We start from the raw sequence: 6,000 nt of genomic DNA, 5'->3' as shown, positions 1-6,000 counted from the left end.
GTTTTGGGATGCAGTGGGGGGAGGGGAAGAACTGGGCTGGTTTTGGGATGCAGTGGGGGAAGGGGAGATTTTGAAGCTTGCGAAGTCCACATTGATACCATTGGGCTGCAGGGTTCCCAAGCGGAATATGAGTTGCTGTTCTTGCAACCTTCGTGTGGCATCATTGTGGCACTGCAGGAGGCCCATGATGGAAATGTCGTCTGAGGAATGGGACGGGGAGTTGAAATGGTTCACGACTGGGAGGTACAATTGTTTGTTGCGAACCAAGCGGAGGTGTTCTGCAAAGCAGTCCCCAAGCCTCCGCTTGGTTTCCCCAATGTAGAGAAAGCCACACCGGGTACAATGGATAGAACATACCACATTGACAGATGTGCAGGTGATGATCTGCTTGATATGGAAGGTCATCTTGGGGCCTGGGATGGGGGTGAGGGAGGAGGTGTGGGGGCAAGTGTAGCATTTCCTGTGGTTGCAGGGGAAGGTGCCAGGTGTGGTGGGGTTGGAGGGGACTGTGGAGCGGCGAAGGGAGTCGCGGAGAGAGTGGTCTCTCTAGAAGGCAGACAAGAGTGGGGATGGGAAAATAGCTTGGGTAGCGGGGTCGGATTGTAGATGGTGGAAGTGTCGGAGGATGATACGTTGTATCCGGAGGTTGGTGGGGTGGTATCTGAGAACGAGGGGGATCCTCTGGGGATGGTTGTGACGGGGGCGGGGTGTGAGGGATGTGTTGCGGGAAATGTGGGAGACGCGGTCAAGGGCGTTCTCGACCACTGCAGGGGGAAAGTTGCAGTCCTTGAAGAACGTGGACATCTGGGATGTGCGGGAGTGGAATGCCTCGTTCTGGGAGCAGATGCGGTGGAGGCGGAGGAATTGGGGATAGGGGATGGAATTTTTGGAGGAGGGTGGATGGGAGGAGGTGTATTCTAGGTAGCTGTGGGAGTCAGTGGGCTTGAAATGGACATCAGTTTCTAGCTGATCCATCATGGACCTCCTGCAGTGCCACAATGATGCCACCCGAAGGTTGCAAGAACAGCATCTCATATTCCGCTTGGGAACCCTGCAGCCCAATGGTATCCATGTGGGCTTCACAAGCCTCAAAATCTCCCCTTGCCCCACTGCATCCCCTCCCCAACTCCTCACCTATACTCTCCTCTCTACCTATCTTGTTTTCTCTCCATCTTCGGTCCGCCTCCCCCGCTCTCCCTATTTATTCCAGTTCCCTCTCCCCATCCCCCTCTCTGAAGAAAGGTCTAGGCCCGAAACGTCAGCTTTTGTGCTCCTGAGATGCTGCTTGGCCTGCTATGTTCATCCAGCTCCATACTTTGTTATCTTGGATTCTCCAGCTTCTGCAGTTCCCATTATCACTCTTTAAAAAACATATTATTTTGTTTGTTAGACTTTTGAAACTGACTGCTCTACTTTCCTATATTACAGCAGAGACAATGCTTTTAATTGGTTCAGTCTTTGGCACATTCCAGTAAAGAAAGGTAGCATTTTTTACCTTTACTGTCAATGGCCATACCCACAAATATAATTTTTTTTGCGGTAATGCAATACAGAATTACCAACATATGCAAACACTGAATCTCAAAGTCCATCAGTTCAAAATATCTTGTGACAATAGGCAAGCAACTAACCAAAAGCACAATTACTCTGGGCCTTATGCATTCCATTACACAGGAATTACTCTTTGCCACTCTCTGCCAAAAAGCATGCTTATGATTGTCAGTGCAATTCTTTACACACTCAGTCTTAGGCAGCAAATGTTGTCCAACTCCAGAATCACAACTAATATTGGGCATTGTGTTGTAAGTTTGTGACTGGTTAGGTACAGTCAATACCACACTTGTTGCAACCAGCTGAAGGGATATGTTTTTATTAAAACATTCCTTCATAAACATGTCTCTAGGACATGCAGTTTCATAGTTGACATTTGACTGGCATTGCCATTCATATTATGTTATCCATTTCTATGAAATGTAGAATGTCTGTTTGGTTTGACAGCAGCATCCTGTTGTTGACAAACAGCACGTGTTGCTATTGTAGTAGCATGAAACAGATAGTTCCAATTGTTGCTCAAGCATTTGAGATACTTCGCTCTTTCAGGATAATCAGAGGTAGAAAGTACCCATTTTGTTCTACTGTTTTCAACAAGCAAAGTAGGAACACAAAAACACGAGTTAACCATTTGTTCGCATTGTCCTGTTCTGCCATTCAACACAATCATGACTGATCAAACTGTTCAGTGACTTTATCCACCCCATCATCATAAGTCTGTACACAGTTGGTAATTAGAAATCAATTTGTAACTGAAACATACTCAAAGATTGAGTTTCCATAGCCGCCTATGGTCGAGAATTCCAAAGGTTCATTACCCTCTGATTAAAAAAAACTCTTTTCACCTTGGACCTATGTGGTATCCCCTTATCTTTAAATTCCACTCCTTAGACTCCCTAGTAGGGAAACATTTTACGTTCATCTACCCTGCCTATCACTTGCAGACTTTTCTAAGTTTCAATGAGATCACCTCTTCGTAACTCTAGAGAATAGAGGCTTCATTATTCATTCTCTGAAGAGCTCTCTTCATTGGACAGTCCTACCATCTTGGGAACAAATCTGGTGAACATTCATTTCACTCCCCGTGAAATAATACCTTTCCTGAGATAAGGAGACCAAAGATGTAAATAGTACTCCAGGATCAGTCTAATTAAACTCCTATACAATTGAAGAAAGACTTCTCGACTGCTATACTCAAATTCATTTTCAACAAAAGCTAATATCCCTTCACTTTATTAATAACTTGCTGCGCCTGCAGGTTAGCCTTCACTGTCCTCATTGATTCCTCACAACATACATTCCTACTTTGCTTTGTATCATTTGAAAATTTGGAAATATTACATCTGATCTCTACTCCAAATCATTGATGGATACTATGAATAGCTAAGGCCTAAGTACCGATTCTTGCTCTACCTCACTATTCACAGTCTGCCAACAAGAGAGTGAACCATTCATTCTATTGTCTTTTTCCATTGGCCAATCATTAATCCATGACAGTACTTTATCACCTTCCAATGTGTTTCAGTTTTCCAACTAACCGCCTGTTGAGGCGATCTTTAGCAAAAGCCTGAAAATTTACGTATACTAGATGCATTGTCTTGAGTTTATCGGTCTTATTAGTAATTTCTCTATTCCCTCTTATAAGTTCTCTTGAATTTGCCTGTAGTGGATGAAAATTCACTTTAGCCAAACATTCCCCAATAAAACACCGATAGAAGATTTTAGAATCTGTTTTCATGTATTTTCCCTAGATTATTTTCATTTTCTATTCTTCTTTTCTTAATCCTCCTTTGTTGTATTCTAAAAATGTTAACATCCTCAGAATTGCTGATATTTCTGACAACTCCTTAAGTTCTAATTTATAATCTTACATAATCCTGAAGTTTCTTTCTCAGCCATGAATGTCTGACCTTTTCTGAGTTTTTGCACCTTGAAGGTATGTATAGTTGCTATACGATATTAACAGTTTTTTTTTAAAGACTTTCCATTGTCAATGCTCAGCCATGCCTTTAAATGTATTTTCCGAGTGTCTCAAAAAACTTGTACCTTACACCTGCATATTTTGCATTCTTCAAATGTATATTCTTACTTCAGAACAAACTAACTTACTTTCAAACAAAGTATAAAATTCTATCATATTGTGGTCTCCAGTCCAGAAAGGTTCTATTATAACAAGATTGTTAAGTAGCTCATTTGTCTTTGCATAATACTGGATCTAAAATAGCATGCTGTCTAGTCAGCTGATCAATATACTTCTCTAGAAATGACCCCTAATACATTCCATAGTTTTAGTTCTCAGTTGGTTTATCTAATCTATATCCATATTGAAGTCATGATAACTGCATTTCCTATGCCCCATGCTTCTCTCATCTCCTGATTAACGACAAGGCCGACACTACCATTATTATTTGATGGCTTATAGATAACTGCAACTAATGTCTGCTGTCCCTTGTTGTTTTTCAGTTCTGCCCAAACAGATACTCCACATTTTTCTTCCAATATAAGATCCCTTAATAATGTATTGATCCTATTGCTTACTATCAGTGCAAGTCCACTTCCCTTTTCTTAAAAACCGAAAGAACTGTGGATGCTGTAAATCAGGAACAAAAACAATGTTGCTGGAAAAGGTCAGCAGGTCTGGCAGCATCTGGGAAAGAAAAAACAGAGCTAACGTTTCAGGTCCGGTGACCCTTTCTTAGAACCAGACCCAAAATGTTAACTCTGTTTTTTCCTTCTCTGAAGCTGCCAGACCTGCTGACCTTTTCCAGAAACTTTGTTTTGGTCCCTTTTGTTCTTGCCTTCCCTTCCTAACAGTTGAATATCCTTGATTATCCAATTCCTGATGTTGGTCATCATGCAATATAACTGATGCTCAGCTCTGTTTTTTCTGTTTTCTAGTATCCCTAGCATCTTTTTGACATTCTGTTACCAACTTTACTTCCTTCCAATTTGGTTTACCTCTGGATTCCCATCCACCTGATAAGCGTATGTAACAGCACTAGTAAATCTCTACGTAAGAATATTACTAACAGTCACTTTAATGTGTAATCAATCCAGCTTGTATAAATCCCACCTGCCCTAGAACAGAACCTAATTTCTCAGAAATCTCATGCCCTGTCTCCTCAACTAGCTCTTCAGCCATGTGTTCAATTGATTGATCCTCCAGCTCTTATGCTCACTAGCATGCAGCTTTGCGAATAATCATAAGATTACTGGTTCTGTGGTCAAGCATTTTAATTTCCTTCTTAGCTTTTTGAAATCTGCCTTCAGGACCTTATTCCTCTTCCTAGCTACTTTATTGGTCCCAATATGGACCATGATATTACTGATCCCAATCCCAGAAGCGTGTCTGATAGCTGTTCCATGATATCTGTGCCCTGCCACCAAGGAGGCAAGACACTTATCGTGCAACAGAAATGTCTGTGTGATTCCGATGACTGTGGAGTTTCTTACAATTATTGCCCTTCCATTCTTCTTCCTCCTCCCCTCTGTAGCTGAGTTACCCATGGTGCCAATGGACTTGGCTTCGACTGCACTCCCCTGAGGAACCATTGCCCTTATCAGTTCTGCAAGTGGAATACTGAGTGGCAAACAAGACTGCCTCAGGAGACTCCTGCACTCTATCTACCTGGTTTTCTTAGATTTTTTGGTGACACCCTTCTCTGTTCTGCCTGCACTCTTGTGATCTGTAGTGTGATCATCTCACTATTTTTGCTACCCACGTGGTCTTCTACCTCATGGATGTGTAACAAATAGTGTAGCTGCTGCTCAAGTTCTAAAACCCAGAGCTCAAGTTTGTGCAGCTGATAATGCTTCCTGCAGATGTGTTTGCCTAGGACATATAGTATGTCTGTGAACTCTGAAATACCACAGAATGTATACTCCTCTTGACCTGCCACCCTGTAATTCTCAAAGATATCTGATACTCTTGAAATAGTATGTACGTACTAAATTTAGCAAACAATTTCTTAAGAAAATGGAGAAAAATGTATACAGACTTAAGTAAAACTGAATATCCAACTTTTAATTTAAAGTTTAGAAAAACTAATCAAACTTACTCACAAATCAGCTGCTTTCCGTGCACTTGTGATGTCACATGGCTGTGTTTTACAGTGCAAGCGGGCCTCATAATTTATGCCTTATTTCCTAATCTGTTCTCTTCTTTCTCTGGAGGCTTTATTTCTTACAATAAACTTTTATAAAAGCACTTCTTTCCTTCTCTATCCCACTGACCCAACTTTTCAGTTACTCACTGTCTCTGTCCCCATTCGCCCTGACGCTCCTCAGGGAAGTCCAACTGCAACCAAGCCCATGGCACCATGGATAATCCTGAGTGTTGAAGGATTATATGGATAACGAATTTAGCATTGTCAATCATACTTCTATTGTAGTACATTTGCATATACAGGGAGCTACATATGTTAATACACAGGGCCCTGTTCTTTGCAG

Source organism: Stegostoma tigrinum, chromosome 13 (assembly GCF_030684315.1).
Source record: "Stegostoma tigrinum isolate sSteTig4 chromosome 13, sSteTig4.hap1, whole genome shotgun sequence".
Classification (NCBI taxonomy): domain Eukaryota; kingdom Metazoa; phylum Chordata; class Chondrichthyes; order Orectolobiformes; family Stegostomatidae; genus Stegostoma; species Stegostoma tigrinum.
The sequence above is the reverse complement of the archived record's forward strand: the minus strand, read 5'-3'. Positions refer to the sequence as shown.